This window comes from Eschrichtius robustus, chromosome 12 (assembly GCF_028021215.1).
Source record: "Eschrichtius robustus isolate mEscRob2 chromosome 12, mEscRob2.pri, whole genome shotgun sequence".
In the NCBI taxonomy this organism is placed as follows: Eukaryota; Metazoa; Chordata; class Mammalia; order Artiodactyla; family Eschrichtiidae; genus Eschrichtius; species Eschrichtius robustus.
This window is the reverse complement of record NC_090835.1, coordinates 84983009-85000620: the sequence shown is the minus strand read 5'-3', so window position 1 is coordinate 85000620 and position 17612 is coordinate 84983009. Positions and strand designations below refer to the sequence as shown.

The following is a 17612-nucleotide window of genomic DNA, read 5'->3' as shown; positions in this document are numbered from 1 at the left end:
CCCTGGTCCGGGAAGATCCCACATGCCGCGGAGCAGCTAAGCCTGTGCACCACAACTACTGAGCCTGTGTTCTAGAGCCCGTGCTCCGCAGCAAGAGAAGCCACTGCAATGAGAAGCCCATGCAACACATCGAAGAGTGGCCCCTGCTCGCCGCAACTAGAGAAAGCCCACACACAGCAATGAAGACCCAATGCAGCCAAAATTAAAAATAAATAAATAAATTTATTTTTAAAAAAATATCCTGTGATTAACCATAATGGAAAAGGATATTTAAAAAAAGAATGTCTAAATGGTACAGATGAAACGGTTTTCAGGGCAGAAATAGAGACAGAGATGTAGAGAACAAAAGGTATGGACACCAAGGGGGGAAAGTGGTGGGGGGTGGGGGGATGGTGGTGGGATGAACTGGGAGATTGGGATTGACATGTATACACTAATATGCATAAAATAGATAACTAATAAGAACCTGCTGTATAAAAAATAAAATTCAAAAAAATAAAAATAAGGGGCTTCCCTGGTGTCACAGTGGTTGAGAATCCACCTGCCAATGCAGGGGACACGGGTTCGATCCCTGGTCCAGGAAGATCCCACATGCCGCGGGGCAACTAAGCCCGTGCACCACAACTACTGAGCCTGCGCTCTAGACCCCGCGGGCCACAACTACTGAAGTCCGTGGGCTTAGAGCCCGGGCCCTGCAACAAGAGAAGTCACCGCAGTGAGAAGACTGCGCACAGCAACGAAAACCCAACGCAGCCAAAAATAAATAAATTAAATTAAACAAAAAAACAGATGAGTTAATTGGGTAGGAAACACTTGTATTCTCTCAAGGATACCCCCTCCTCAGGCTCTCCAGATTTCAGGACTTTCATCTGAATTCCTCTCCAGTTTTTAACGCCTCCCCACCAGGTCATAGACACTTAATTGTGTGTTCCCAGAGATGCAAAACATCTTTTTCTAAGTGGGACCTCCCAAGGGGACATCATGTCCAGGGCTCCAGCACCATCCACTGACCCCTAGTTTGAGCCTTGTGGTTCTTTTACTTGGATTTTTAACAAGGGCTAAAAAATTGGGGAAGAGAAATTCAGGAAGAGATAAGAGCCATTGCCTTCCATCTAAATTCCTCCTCAGTTTTTAACTCCACGCCACGAGGTCACAGACACTTTATTTCAGGTTCCCTCTGAATCAATTCATGATGACCTAGACCCTCCCAACCAGTATATGATCCCACACATCCCCCCTAGATGAGGCCTGACAAGCCGAGAGTGGACAAAAAGAGATGAGAACAGAGCAGAGAGCCGCAACCCTGACTGCCACCCAGTCTCACCCAGAGCAAAGAGAGGCCCCGCTGGATACTAAAGGGCCCCAGTCCAGCCCTGGCTTTGGGCAGGACCAAGGGGTTACAGCAGACGTGGCTCCCATTCCCCTCACAAATAACCCAAAATCCAGCTCCTGAAACAGAGGTTTCTCATCCTCTTACATCTGTGCAGAGGGATACGAGGGGGACCCTACATCCCAGGCAGAGCCCCTCCCATCCCCACCCCCTGCCCAGATTTCTCACCTGGGCTCCCCACAGCTGATGCTGTCTTCTTCTTCTTCGTGCAGCAAAGGACACAAAGCCCGATGATAAAAACAAGAGCAAAGGCAGCAACACCCAGGATGGTCCACCACTGACTCTGATGCACCAGGGTCTCTCCTGAGAAAGGGCCTTATTACATATAACCCAGGCACCCCAGAGCCACAGGTCTGCTCTCCTCTCCCTGATCCTGGCCTCTGACCCTCCCAGGGTCACAACCCCCTCCAGGATCACCCCAGGCTCACCAGAGGGCGCAGTGTGTGCACTGTGATTCCCGCTGTGTTCCACGTGGCGCTGGACCCGCTGCTCCTCTCCTTGGGGAACACTTTTGGTCACCCAGGACCGGTAGGTGCCGTTCCCATCACGCAGGACACCCTTGACTGCTGGGCGTCCCGCCTCATGGGTTCCTCATCCCAAAACCAGGCCGCTGAGATATTCCGGGGAAAGAAGCTGAAAGCCCAGCATGTGAGGTTGACTGTGCCCTCCTAGTCCTGGCTGCGGGTCACGTTCACGGCTGGGGGCCCTGGGGGAGAAAGCACAGAACCAGTGAGGCCCGGGGCCAAGCCCTGCTCCCTCTAAGGAAGACGGAGAGAACAGAGCTGCTGCTGCCCACTCTCCACCTCTGGCTGAGCCCTCGCCCACCCCAGACCTGCTCCAAGTCTGTTCTGCACCCTGGGGCCCAGTTCCTTTAGCCGGGCAGGAGGAGGGGCTGTGACGGGGCCTCACTCTCTTGGATCCACGTGTTGATGCTGAGGAGCGGGCCGTGCGGGGTGGGCTCCTGGGGACCAGCAGGGAACTTTCTGGAACAGGCAGGCTGGGAGCCAGGGGGGCCCACTCCAGTCTAGGGCCTTCCTCTCCTGACTGACACTCACCTTCATTGGTACAGTTTCTGTCAGAGGGCCCACTGCTCCCCTGGATGATTGTCACCGGGGCGGTTCATTCCCCTCCCCACCTGCCCATCTTTCTACAGTGGATTTAACAGAACAGCAAATTGCAGGACACCACGCCAACAGAGCATATATGCACCCAGAGGACAGGGAGGGTCTCCGTGTGCAGAGTCAGGGCGTGGAGGCTCTAGGGGTCTGGGGGAGAGGAAGGGCCCTAGTCCAGGAGCAGTACCTGTTCTCTCCCTGAAGCTTGTCCAGGATTCCAGATAGCCCCGCAGTCTTCCACAAAGCTCTCCCTGCACGTGGGCCCGGTAATACTTGCTTTGAAAGCCATCTGTGTCCCCGGACTCTCCATTTCCATGGCCAAGTTCCGAGCCAAGGACTGGGGCACTGTATATCCGTTGGTCTCTGGGTGAAAGGAGAGGAGGAGCTCCCCATCATAGTAGAGAAGCCTGAAGCCCCAGGTGTGGTTGTCTTCTTGGATTTCACAGCCCACGATCTCCTGGAGGGAATTCACACCTGCACCCCACCCCACCCCAGCAGTGACTCCTCCAGTCCCCGTGTCCCTCTGTCCTCCCACCCAAGTGAGAAACTCCAGCCAGAGGGCTCCCTCCCTGCTCCCCTCCATGTCTTCCCAGTGCTGCTGAGTCATGGCCACCCCCCTGCTGAACTCACAGACACCTGTCCTCTGGCCCCTGCCCCCAAATCCAGTGAAACACCGCATAGCACTCTCAGCCTCTCCCCACTCTCACCTCCTTTCTCCTCCTGCAGGGCCAGGATTTCTGCTACAAGCTTTCTGAGGTCCTTCCAGGTCTCTGTCAAGTCCTTGGACTCTGTGTCCCACGTCTCAGCTCCCAGCTCCTCTGCCCACAGTCCCCGGGGCTCTACCCTGCCTGTCTCACGGTCATAGTGCAGGAAGGCCTGGCCATCCAAGTGTCCCCCAGCGAAAAAGCTGGGCTGCACAGATCCATCCCGGGACAGCACCGTGAGGTTGTAATGAAGACTGTGTGATCCTGGGGAAGGGGGAACTGCAGATGAAACAGCTTTCCAGAAACAAGTGCACATCAAATGTTTACCAGACAAGTTCTGCTGTCCTGACCTGCTCCAGGACTGAGGATGCAGAACATGCACGTGTACAAGGGACCACAATGAGAATTTTTCCAACACCGGGGAAAAAAGAAAAAGAGGAGTGAAGGAGAGGGGAATTGAGGAGTGGAGGGAGGGGTGGAGATGGGCAAACATTCAGGACAAGTGCCAGGACAGGGAGGCACCAGCTCCCTAAGGGTCCAGGCAGGAGGCCAAGGGGAGAGGCTGGCCTGCAGGGGGCAAGGGAGAGGCAGGAAGACCAGGGTGAGGGGAGGTGGAGTCAGAGGGGAGGGAGGGGCAGTGTCAGCCCAGGATCAGAGGCATCCCTGGTCAGAGGCCGGTCAGGTGAGATGCAGAGCAAGGGCTGCTGCCCGTGGGGCAGGTTCATCATGGACGAGGTGGGCTCAAGGGAGGGTGAGGCACGAGGCAGAGGGGCCTGAGGGGCTGGGCTGTGGCCCTAAGAGAGTGGAAGGTGGGCCAGTACCCCTGGTGGAGGTGAAACAGTGGGTCTGGGCCCAGAGTGCAAGAGGCATGGTGAGGCCCCAGGTGGGGAGGTGGCTGGACCTGCCAGTGTCCCCTGGGAGTGGTGGGTGTTGGGGGCCTGAGTCAGTGCCATGTGCCCAAGGGCCATGGAGAATTAGAAGGAGCGGTGGCAAGAGAAAATAGAACTGGAAAGCCAAGGTGCACATTGGGAGGGACCTGCACAGTGGGAGTGGTTGGGGGCAGGTCACACCTCCACAGAGGGTGTGGGTCAGGCAGCCAGCACAGGAGGGCGGGGCTGGGGGAAGACCCCCTGTAGGGAAAGGCCAACTCACCAAGTGGCATCAACAAGGATTTTGGATACATGGTTGAGGTAGTGAGAGCCCACTGGGGTCAGTGAACCTAAGAGAGGGTGATGAAGGCCAAGGAGGTGGGCAGTTGGACCAAGGGTAGTATTCCTATTGGGGAGGGAGGAAGGGCAAGGGGCTGCAGAGGAGACAGTGGTGAGGGCCTGGATTGGGGGGCAGGGGATGAGCATGCCTCAGGGGTGACTCTGGGGGCCCTTGGGTTAGGGTGAAGACAGGAGAGGAGGGGGGCTCTGGTTGAGGGAGGGTGAGGATGGCGTGGTGATTCCTGGGAGGAAGCTTGTGATTGATGAGAACGTGGTGAGGCCCCAAGGCACTCGGGCAAGGAGTGGGAGCTGGGCAAGGTGCCATGATGGTAGGTGCAGAGGGACAAGGGCAAGTGGAGTCCAGCAGCTGAGGCCTGGAGAGTGGAGGTCTCAAGAGGGTGAGGTTTAGGATGCAGGAGTGGGGAAGGGGCAGTGCTGGGTGAAACGCCCACACTGAACGAGGGCCAAGAGCAGGTGCCTGCACTGGGGCGGAGCTAGGAGGATGGGTGCCAAGACCAGGGGAGAGGTCCTCCCACAGGGGCTGTGCACTGTGCTCAAGGCCCAGTTATCATTAGCAGCACAGCTCCCCCTGGTGATAAAATAGGGTAGTGATGAGGGAGGGAAGTCCCCCTGGGCAAAAGTCATCCACAGAAATGTAAGGTTAGTGAAAGCTGGGGGGAGGTAGGAGCCATGCAGGTGTCTGATCCTTGCAGGTAAAGACCCATGAGGGGGGAGTCTGCTGGTGGTCCAGTGGTTAGGATTCGGCGCTTTCACTGTGAAGGCTCAGGTTCAATCCATGGTCGGGGAACTAAGATCCTGCAAGCCGCGGTGGGGGGGGGGGGGGGGGGCGTGGCCAAAATAAAAAATAAAATAAAATAAATGTTTTAAAAAAGCCATGAGAGGAGGAGAGGGCCCGGTGGTGGGAAAGGGGATGAGGGTGAGGATGCCGTAGGAAGGGATCAGAGAACCACAGAGGGGAGGGGACAGCAGGGAGGGGGAGGACAAATCCTGAGGGGGCACAAGTGACGGCAGGGGAGGAGGCAAGGAGAGAATCAGGGGTGGGAACACGGGCACAGCAGAAAATTAGAGTAAACATTGGCAGGGGAGGGGGGAGGTGCGGAGTGGAGACCACAGAAATCACAGGAAGAATCCCTTGGCTCCAAAGCTGTCACACTCTAATTTCTGTCAGTGAAAATAATCAATAAACAATCTATAATAAGAATAGAGAGTTTTATTTGAGCCAAATTAAGGACTAGTCCAGAAGCCAGCTTCCCAGATAACTCTGAGAAACTGCTCTGGAGAAGCAGGGTTTTCAGCACACTTGTGGGGTTTTTTTGTTGTCGCCGTGCCAAAATCTTAGTGCCAAAATCTTAGTTCCGGGACCAGAGGTGGAATCTGGGACCAAGGCCGCGAAAGTGCCGAGTCCTAACCACTGGACCGCCAGGGAATTCCCCTTTAGCACAGTTGTATATCTTGTCAGAACAAAGAACATTAAGCAAGTAGGGCTACATTTCTCCAAGGTTTAAAAACAAACAAAAACAGACCAGCACGTACACGTACAGCACATACAGTATGGCCTTGGCACCTGGGAAGGGAGTCTTATCATCAAAGGTGAACCAGCGTTGGAGTCCCAGGAAGAGGGGCATTTAGTCTTTATTTTTAACATGGACATTCTTTACTTCTGGTCAATGTGCCCTTTCCTTTAATAATTAAAGCAGATGTACAGTGTATGTCTGACAGGCCACAAAGAGGCAATTTACTTAGCGCAAAATTCAACTTAGTTCATGCATAAGCCAGAATGACTTCCCTGTATCTGAACATGTGAAAACATATTTTGTCGCTTCTCTCAGTGAAAGTCAGGATCGGCCACGGTGCCCACAGCAGTAGGAAGTGTGGTTCAGGGCCCTTGGGCCCTTCCTAGAGCTCCTGGTCACTAGAAAGAGACCCCCAACTCCAAGGACTGAGGCCCTTGAGCGCTGCCTGCCTGGAAGCTCCCCGATTCCCGAGGCCAGAAACGGGAAGAGGGCAGAGCTGAGAACAAGAGGAGAGGACAGCGCTCAGGGGCCTAAGAGGGAGCCCCACACACCGGTGGGAAGTGGCCGCCTGAGCGTCGGACCTCCAAGAGCCCTTGATCGCCTCTGACGGGAGCAACCCGGGCTTGGGGGCAGCCTTTCCAGCCAGGGGATTCAGAGGACGGGGATGTGTGAGGAAGAGGAAAGCAGGGAGGGCGGGTGCAGCAGGGGGAGCAGAGGGTGGGAGTTGGAAAGAGACTGAAAAGCGGGAACGTGCCGTGGTGGCCAGAGGCCCCGAGCAGCTCCCGGCCCCTCCCCGACCTCACCCCGCCCCCCACTCCCCACCCCGCTGCACCGCAAGTGAGACGGTCCCCGCGACGCTCACCGAATCCCACCCGGACCCTGAAACCGCCCCAGGCTCCCGGCTGAGGACCTCAATGAACGCCACTCACCAGCGGCGGTAGCCGGGAGCACAGAAAGGGCAGCGCCGGCTAGAAACGGCAGGACAAGGAACAGCGCCATGGCCCAGACCTTGTCAACCTCCCAGAGGCTCCGGGACAGCAGCCGAGCGGGCGGCGCTGAGCCGGGCGGCGGCGGCGCACTGGCAGCGGAGACGGCCCGCACGGAGGTTTAAAAACTTGGCCCCGCCCCCGCCCCGTCCCGGTCCCTGTCCTCCCTCCGCCGAGCGGGGACCGCCATCCGGCCGCCTCCGCTGCCTAGAAAAGCCGGGAGGCTAGAAAAGCCTTAGGATCCCCAGGAAGGTGAGACGGAGGGTGAGTGCAGACAAATGCTGAAGGGACAGGCTCTGAGCAGCAGAGAGTTAGGGCGCCCCCCCGCCAGAAGCGCCCAGATCACCGCCTCCCTCCCCTGCAAAGAAGACTCCCCGCCCACGGCAGGGAAGGTCTCACAAGGCTGCTTCAGAGACACCCCACGTTTCCGGCCTTTCGGGCCTTCTTCCTTCAGGCACAACTTCTCTCCCATAACCCCCTCCCTCCACCTTGCACAGCAGAGGTACTGGCAACAGTCCGCTGAGACCAGATTTGCAGATTTCAGCAGCTCTGCCTCTCAGAAGCCACTTCCCCAGATGAAGGACTAAAGAGTTCAAACTCTTCTAGATGTTTCCACCATTATAATCTCCTTCTCCTCCCACTGACTCCAAGACCGAGCCACGTCTCTTTTCCTGTGGCCTCAGCCTATAGGTATCCACACTCTCCCAAGGCAGCCTCTTGATTCAGGCCCAATGAGGTGGTTCCCCGTGATCTACCCCAACACCAACCTCTCCAGACTCCCTTTCCAACCTGCCTCAGGACATCTGCGCCTCTGGGCCCATCTGCCCCTCAACCCCAACAGATGTACAGGCAAACTCTACCCCTCTCCCCGCACACCAGCCTCTCTCCCTCCCCAAGTTCTCTTTAAGCATCACGACCAGCTTGGTCCCTTCTGATCCCCTTTTCCCTGCCTCTCATGGGCTCACAGTCAGCTCCTCCAACCCCTTTTCAGTCCCACTGCAACTATCTTAGTCCAGGCTTTCATCTACCTCAGCCTAGAGAACTGGAAAGGCTTCCTAAACTCCTGCCTGTCTCTAGTCATAACCATAAGGCCCCAGCCATCCACAGCTGCCCCATCTGCAGAATTAACACATAAGGTCTCTACTCCAGCATCAAAGCCTGCAGCTGCCACAACCAGCTGTCTGGCATCATCTTCCACTTCTCTGGTGACATCTCCCCTGGGTTGCAGTAAAAGTGGGCTCCCCCCATTTCCTTGCCCTGTCCCATCAGGATGCCACTGCTTACACATTGCCCTCCTGTGGATTACTCTCCTCTGCCTTCCAGCCCATCAGAACTGCACATCCTAAAAGATCATCCCAATTAGCTGGTGGTAAGGGTGGTACAACCTTGGGATTATACTAAAAACTATCTAACTGTATGCTTTAAAAGGGTGAATTATGTCATGCATGAACTATATTTCAATAATACTATGATAATAATAATGCCATCCTGGAAAAAGCCTCCTTCTACTGAAAGCTGTGCCTTATCCCCAACACACATCTCTTGGTCTTTGGCATTCCTACGCCATGGTCCTCAAACCTGATTGCTTATGGAACCACCTGGGGAGTTTTTACTATCCATATGTCTAGGCCATGGCCAAAACCAACGGAATCAGTATCCCTTGGGTTGAACCTAGGCCTTCGTATCTTTTAAAGCCCCCTCAGCGATTCCAAATGTGAGGGCAAGTTTTAGAATCACTGGTCTAGCCCTGGTTGAAACTTCCCTGATGGAACCAAGTGTGCCCTGCCTTGAACCCCATCTGACCATTTTATATTCCCCACGTTAGACAATGGGCCACTTTAGGATCAGGAACTGTGTTCATTTCATCTTTGTCTCCCTGCAAATGCTTTTTTTAAAGTTGTACTCTGCCTCTCATTAGTAACCATTCCACTATGATCCTTATCCAATACTTTTCCTGTGGATGGAAATGTCGTGCCTCAGAAAGTTTTAACAATTTCTTAGATTTCACATCATTTTTATTAATTAATTACTTTGATCATCATAATTTATTTAGCAGGTCAGGGATTGGGTCCTGTCCCATCTCGGAGAGTTTCTTTTCATTGCGAAAGGTCACAAGGGTAGTGAAAGTATAGAGAGGCAGATAGAACCCAGCTCTCCTGACAAGCCCTTTCCTCCATGACCATCCTCCTTCAAAGACTTGCTAGGTGTGGCAGTTCCAGCAAACTGTCTCATTCGAGTCACACCCCCTCTCCCCCAAAAAAGACTTTTAATACTAATACTAATATGCTAGGTTTGTCTCACAGCATTTAGAGATGACTGCAATGAGAGATAAAGCCATCTACTCTTCGTGGGAGGTACGACTCCAGTAAAAGTGGGCTCCCCCCATTTCCTTACCCTGTCCCATCAGGATGCCACTGCTTACACATTGCCCTCTTATGGATTACTCTCCTCTGCCTTCCAGCCCATCAGAACTGCACATCCTAAAAGATCTCTTTTACATAGTGGGATTGGTGGCACAACCTCTGGATTATACTAAACACCACTTAACTGTAACTTTAAAAGGGTGAATTATGTGATATATGAACTATACTTCAATAATACTGTAATAATAATGCCATCCTGAAGGCCTCCTTCTACTGAAAGCTGTGACTTATCCCCAGCACTCATCTCTTAGTCTCTGGAATACCTACACCATGGTTCTCAAACTTGGCTGCTTATTAAAACCTGCTGGAGAGTTTTCACTGTCTATATGTTCAGGCAGTGGCCAAAACCAATTGAATCAGTATCCCTTGGGTTAGACTTAGACCTTCATATCTTTTAAAGTTCCCTTGGTGATTCCAGTGTATTGGCAAGTTTTAGAACCACTGGTCTAGGCCATGGTTTGAACCTCCCTGATGGTACCAGGTGTGCCCTCCCTTGAACCCTATCTTACCGTCTTATACTCCTCCCATTAGACAATGAGCCACTCCAGGAGCAGGAACTGTGTTCATCTTTGTCTCCCCTGCAAATGCTTTTTCACATTGAACTCTGCCTGTCACTACTAACCATTCCACTAAGACCCCTACCCTACACTTTTTCTGTGGATGGAAATGTCATGCATCACAAAGTTTTAACTATTTCTTAGATTTCACATCCATTTTTATTAATTAATTACTTTGAGTATCATAACTTATTTAGCCATTCAGGGATTGGGTCCTGCCCATTCTCAGAGAGAATCTTTTCACTTCTAAAGATAGCAAGAATAGTGAGATGTAGAGAGGCAGATGGAACCCAGCTGTCCTGACAGCTGGGCCCAAGCCCTTTCCTCCATGATGTCAACACTCCTTAGAGGACTTCTTATGTGTGCAAATCCAGCAAACCGTCTCATTCAGCTCACCCCCACCCTCCCAGAAAAGACTTTTAATACTTTAACACTAATATTCTAGGTTTGTTGCACAGCATTTAGAGACGATTGTAACTAGAGATAAAGCCAATCCTACTCATTCTGGGGGTGGAAGAGGCCCTGATGGTATAGGGCTCAGGGTCAGGGTTGCTCCCTGGATCTAGATTTGGCTGCCTCACCCCCCAACACACACCAGCCCCCCGCCAAGCTTCCCAGGTTGTCTTTTGTACAAAGTGTGTTCCCTCCACCCCACCCTGCTTCCAGCCCCCTCTGCTCTGCCCCATGAAAGACGTTTTCTCCCTCCACTCTCACCTTTGTACCCCTGGAGTCACCCGCACTGCGGCATCTTTCTCGCTGCAGACCTCTGGCGCCACTGCTGGGTCCGGAAAAGGAACCTAAACCACCCAGCGCAGATGCTCACAGAACCCAAAGCGGGGCTCGCAGGAAGGCCCTGAAGTTTTCTCTGCTGGGCCAGAGTTTACAGTGAGGACTGGAAATCACCTGTCTGCCAAACCCTGGGTTGAAGGAAATAAAAGTCGTCCACGGATTTAAAAGCAGAATGAGGGAACTTATGTGCAGACTGGGAGGGGAGAGAGCTGCATTTAGGTTTCTGGGTCTCAAACTGCCGCTTGAGAAAATGAAGACCTATGTGGTCCTCGGAAATTCCGAGTTGGTAGATCCGGAGGGGATCTGGAATCCGACTTATTTTAAACAAGGTCTTGGTTGATTCTGAGGCGTGTGAATAGGGAAATGCTTCTTCCAGCCCCTCCCACCCCTGGCCCCGCCCTTAGATTCTAAGAACCAAAAACTCTTCCTTCAGCCTTGCTTCCGCCCCAGGAAGCAGAGGGTCCGCCTCGCAACGTCCGATTTGAGTCGGCTCCGCCGATCTGGATGAAAATCAATGACTAAGGATCCAGGAAATACCCACCGAGAATGTTCCTTCTTCCGTGGGGAATATAATTTAGAGCTGGTGTGACGTCCTTCAAAGACTGGAGTGACTTCACTAAAGGACACAGTAACAGCGGGTCCAGGCACAGCTTACAAACTGCCCCGGCGAGCGCCCACTCCCCTGTCCGCCCGCATCTGGCCTGAGGTGGACAGAGTCACCTGTGTTCACTGTGGTGCTCGAATGTGCAGGGGACAAGATGTAAAGGAGAGACCGGGAAAAGGAGGGCGGGAAGGGAGAAAGGGTTGAAGAAAGGAAGAGAGAAGATGGAAAAGGGTGGGAAAATCTACAGGGGAAATAAATTTTAAAATATATTTTTATTATTTCTAACTTATATTTATTCTTTTTGTTGTTGTTGTTGTTAAATTATTTATTTATTTATTTATGGCTGTGTTGGGTCTTCGTTTCTGTGCGAGGGCTTTCTCTAGTTGTGGCAAGTGGGGGAGTTGCTCCGCGGCATGTGGGATCTTCCCAGACCAGGGCTCGAACCCGTGTCCCCTGCATTGGCAGGCACATTCTCAACCACTGCGCCACCAGGGAAGCCCTATTCTTTAGTTCTGTCATTTATTAAAATTTTACCATAACTGTTTGATCTCCCTCTGAATACGTAAAAGGTGGCTATCATCGTTATTGCTGGACTACCTGAGAGTAAGTTGCAAACCTTAGGACTCTTTACCTCCAGGTGTGCAGGGTGTAGCGCTTAGCAACAAGAACAAGGTGTTTTGTTTGTTTTGTTTACCTAACCAAAGTACAGATTCCAAAGAGAATAATAGTTTTAAAACCAACTTGGTTGGGGCATACTTTACATACAACCTATATTTCTTTATTCTCTTGAATATTTTGTATAGATCGTTAGGTTTCCTTGAAGGTTTGGTAGGACTTAACCTCTAAAACATTCTGGATAACGTTGAAGGGAAACAATTTTTATAACTGCTTTAACTTATTGACTTGTAGTAAGTCTTTTCCATTGACATAAATTTCTTCAGTTTTAAGATTGTTTAAATCTCTGCTTTGTCTGCAGTGACATATCTCAGACAACTATGTTTTGTTCTGAATTTTGCCTATTTTCTCTTTTTAAAATAACTATTTCAATTCAGTATTTTACTTGGTTTTCTTCTTATAAATCCTAAGCTGATATTTTTTATTTATTTATTTACTTATTTTTGGCTGCGTTGGGTCTTCATTGTTGCACGCGAGCTTTCTCTAGTTGCTGAGAGCGGGGGCTACTCTTCCTTGCGGTGTGCGGGCTTCTCATTGTGGTGGCTTCTCTTGTTGCGGAGCATGGGTTCTAGGGGCGTGGGCTCAGTAGTTGTGGCGCACGGGCTTAGTTGCTCCGCGGCATGTGGGATCTTCCCGGACCAGGGATCGAACCCGTGTCCCCTGCATTGGCAGGCGGATTCTTTTTTTTTTTTTTTAACATCTTTATTGAAGTATAATTGCTTTACAATGGTGTGTTAGTTTCTGCTTTATAACAAAGTGAATCAGTTATACATATACATATGTTCCCATATCTCTTCCCTCTTGCATCTCCCTCCCTCCCACCCTCCCTATCCCACCCCTCTAGGTGGTCACAAAGCACAGAGCTGATCTCCCTGTGCTATGCGGCTGCTTCCCACTAGCTATCTATTTTACATTTGGTAGTGTATATATGTCCATGACACTCTCTCACCCTGTCACATCTCACCCCTCCCCCTCCCCATATCCTCAAGTCCATTATTTAGTAGGTCTGTGTCTTTATTCCCATCTTGCCATTAGGTTCTTCATGACCGTTTTTTTTTTTCCTTAGATTCCATATATATGTGTTAGCATACTGTATTTGTTTTTCTCTTTCTGACTTACTTCACTCTGTATGACAGACTCTAACTCCATCCACCTCATTACAAATACCTCCATTTCATTTCTTTTTATGGCTGAGTAATATTCCATTGTATATATGTGCCACATCTTCTTTATCCATTCATCCGATGATGGACACTTAGGTTGCTTCCATGTCCTGGCTATTGTAAATAGAGTTGCAATGAACATTTTGGTACATGACTCTTTTTGAATTATGGTTTTCTCAGGGTATATGCCCAGTAGTGGGATTGCTGGGTCGTATGGTAGTTCTATTTGTAGTTTTTTCAGGAACCTCCATACTGTTCTCCATAGTGGCTGTATCAATTTACATTCCCACCAACAGTGCAAGAGTGTTCCCTTTTCTCCACATCCTCTCCAGCATTTATTGTTTCTAGATTTTTTGATGATGGCCATTCTGACCGGTGTGAGATGATACCTCATTGTAGTTTTGATTTGCATTTCTCTAATGATTAATGATGTTGAGCATTCTTTCATGTGTCTGTTGGCCATCTGTATATCTTCTTTGGAGAAATGTCTATTTAGGTCTTCTGCCCATTTTTGGATTGGGTTGTTTGTTTTTTTGTTATTGAGCTGCATGAGCTGCTTGTAAATCTTGGAGATTAATCCTTTGTCAGTTGCTTCACTTGCAAATATTTTCTCCCATTCTGAGGGTTGTCTTTTGGTCTTGTTTATGGTTTCCTTTGCTGTGCAAAAGCTTTTAAGTTTCATTAGGTCCCATTTGTTTATTTGTGTTTTTATTTCCATTTCTCTAGGAGCTGGGTCAAAAAGGATCTTGCTGTGATTTATGTCAAAGAGTGTTCTGCCTATGTTTTCCTCTAACAGTTTGATAGTGTCTGGCTTTACACTTAGGTCTTTAATCCATTTTGAGTTTATTTTTGTGTATGGTGTCAGGGAGTGTTCTAATTTCATACTTTTACATGTACCTGTCCAATTTTCCGAGCACCACTTATTGAAGAGGCTGTCTTTTCTCCACTGTATATGCTTGCCTCCTTTATCAAAGATAAGGTGATCATATGTGCGTGGGTTTATCTCTGGGCTTTCTATCCTGTTCCATTGATCTATATTTCTGTTTTTGTGCCAGTACCAAACTGTCTTGATTACTGTAGCTTTGTAATATAGTCTGAAGTCAGGGAGCCTGATTCCTCCAGCTCCATTTTTCGTTCTCCAGATTGCTTTGGCTATATGGGGTCTTTTGTGTCTCCATACAAGTTGTGAAATTTTTTGTTCTAGTTCTGTGAAAAATGGGCAGGCGGATTCTTAACCACTGTGTCACCAGGGAAGTCCCTTATTTCTCTTTTCAAAGCTGCTATCTGTAGGGACTTCCCTGGTGGTCCAGTGGTTAAGACTCCATGCTTCCACTGCGGGGGGTGCGGGTTCGATCCCTGGTCTAGGAGCTAAGATCCCGCATGCTGTGTGGTGTGGCCAAAAGAAAAACAGAAGAAAAAAAAAAAGCTGCTATCTGTAGGCTGAGCAATCAGCAGCGGCTGATGCCAGGTCGGCCTTGCTAAGTGGAAAGCCATATTGTTGAGCCCATGCAGTCTTTTTCCTAGTTGTCATGGCCACTTTGTGCAGGGATGGACTCCATAGCAAACCTTGTGGTGCTGGGGAGACAGACAACGGGCAAGTACTTACGTGAACAAATGAGCATTTCAAACAATAATAAGTGCTATGAATATGAAGAGAAAAAATAAATGACAGTGATGTGGTAGAAACTGGCTGTGTGGGGAGGGGTGGCATTAGATGGGGGGCAGGCAAGGCCTCTCTCGGGAGGGATGTGGTGCTGAGGCCGGAGTGAGGTGAGGAGCAGGCTGTGCAGCCCCCTGGGAGGAGCACGAGGGCGGGCACAGGGTGCGCAGGTGCGGAGGCTGGAGGGAGCCCGAGGGAGGATGCTGCAGGGAGAGGCCAGGCCTGGTGGAGCTTGGATTTTACTCTAAATCAGTTGAAAGTCCTTAGAATACTTTTTTTTTTTTTTTTTTTTTTTTATTTATTTATTTATGTCTGTGTTGGGTCTTCGTTTCTGTGAGAGGGCTTTCTCTAGCTGCGGCAAGCGGGGGCCACTCTTCATCGCGGTGCGCGGGCCTCTCACTGTCGTGGCCTCTCTTGTTGCGGAGCACAGGCTCCAGACGCGCAGGCTCAGTAGTTGTGGCTCACGGGCCTAGTTGCTCCACGGCATGTGGGATCTTCCCAGACCAGGGCTCGAACCCGTGTCCCCTGCATTAGCAGGCAGATTCTCAACCACTGCGCCACCAGGGAAGCCCTTAGAGTACTTTTAAAACTGGGGACAGCCACACGATTTGACCATCCATCAAATCACACCCCCCACCCGATTACAAGCAGCCCGCACCACATACATTCCCTCTTCTGGGCATCTACCCGTGCACACCCGCATCTCCACTCACTCTGCTAATGGCCAGAGGTCCATGAACGCATCTCTCCTTCACCTCTCAATTTTCCAACTTTATTTTGCTCAAGTTCCTGACCAGCCAGTCAGTCCATTAGCTGCTGCCCATGAGTCATTCATGCACTACTTGGGGGGATCATTCACACTGTCCACCTCCCAGGGGCCTCCTTGGGTTTTGATTCCTACTTCCTGGCTTGACAGCCATTCCCCAGACTATTCTTGTGTCGGCTTCCAGGCTCACTGCTCTCACTTTAGCTTCTCTCCTTTATATCTGATTCACAGGCACACATTTCCTTGAATTTTTAAAAATTGTAGTGATTTTTTTTCATTTCAGCATTTCTGAGGGCTCTCAGTAAGAAGAATTCTATGTTAGCTTAGAGGAAATTATTTCAAAAATCCACAAAATTATACTTTCATGAAGGACAACACCCATAGAGAGGGGGGCAGCTCATAAGTGTGCAGTGGATTTTCACCAAGTGAACATTGGGGTAAACAACACTCACATCAAGTAACATGTCCAGCATCCCAGGAAACCCTCTTGAATCCTATTCAGTCATAAAGGAACATCCCCACCCCACCCCTCAGAGTAATCATTATCTTGATTTTTAACACCATAGGTAAGATCTGCCAGTTTCTGATTGGAAAGAATTATACAGTGGATGCCCCTCTGTGTCTGGCTCTCTCACCCAACATTATGTCACTGGGTCTCACCCCTATTGCTGTGTGTGGTTGTAGTTTATTTACTCTCATGGTGTTCCATTATATGAATAGACCACATTTCTCGTCCTCTACTGTTCATGGGCATTTGTGTTATATCCAGATTTTACAAATCGGGCCGCTATGAATAATATTTTCATATGTTTGGCACACATATGCATGCATATTTATTGAGTATATAACTAAGAGTGGAAGTGCTGGTGAGTGAATGTTTGGCTACCAGCAAAAACGTTTTCAAAATATTTGAATCAATTTGCTCTCCAACTAGCAATATATAAGAGAGATAATTAGCCCAAATTCCTGCCAACAACTGATTTTGCATGACTTTTTCATTTTAACCACTCTGGGCAATGTGCAGCGATGCCATATTATGGTTAATTTGAATTTCCCCTCTGACTAAAAATGTTGAGCAATTTTTCATGGATTTACTTGTCATGTAAATATCCTCAATAGGATGATGGACTAGACAAGTTGTTAATGACTGAATGGGACTCTAGTCATGTGCCAGCCTCTTTTAACTGTTATGGTCCTTCTGCTCTAAAGGATCTGTGGTCAAAGACGGGGGTGGCCTGTGGTGTAATAAAAAAGAAAAAAAAAAAAGAAACTTGGTCTTTGTCCCTGCACTTGGAATCTCTTGAGTGATACGAGTGTCTTCGGGGTGCTAAGGAGGTAAGTCTTTTCTGAGCGGTCCTAGAAGCTTCAGGATGGGGGCTGGTCACCAGAAAGAACAAGCCATGATCAGAGGTTTGGAACTTTCAGCCTCACTCCCTGACCTTTGGGGAGAGGGGGGCTGGGGGATGAGGTCAACCAGTAATGGTCAATGATTTGATCAATCATGCCTACATCATGAAACTTTCATTAAAAACCCTAAAATGATCGAATTCACAGACCTTGCAAATTGATGAACACATCCACATGCTGGGAGAGTGGCACACTTCAACTCCATGGTGACTGAGGCTCCTACACTCGGGACCTTTCCAGACCTCGACTTAGGTACCTCTTCATCTGGCTGCTCACTTGTATCAATTATTATAGACTGTAATTGTAAGTATAGCATTCTGAGTTCTATGACTTGTTCTACCAAATTATCAGACTTGGGGGGAACCCCTAGCTTTTCAAGTCAGACAGAAGTGCAGGTAACACAGGGACTTGATGCTTGCAACTTGCTTGTGAAGTAAAGGAAGTCTGCGGGACCGAGCCCTTAAACCTGTGGGGTCTGATGCTAATTCCAGGTAGCTCGTGTCAGAACTGAGTTGAATTGTAGGACACCCAGTTGGCATCTGAGAATCAGAGGATTGTTTGCGTGAAGGAAAAAATCCCTCACCAGCTCACGAAGAAATTCAGAGTAAGAGTAATAAGCAAGTAAATCTC

At 49.8% G+C, this 17612-nt stretch overlaps 1 pseudogene; it reads right to left on the bottom strand.

Moving 5' to 3' along the window:
* Positions 1-619: 619 nt before the first annotated feature.
* Positions 620-7376, bottom strand: LOC137773153 (MHC class I polypeptide-related sequence B-like; annotated as a pseudogene).
* Positions 7377-17612: the final 10236 nt, after the last annotated feature.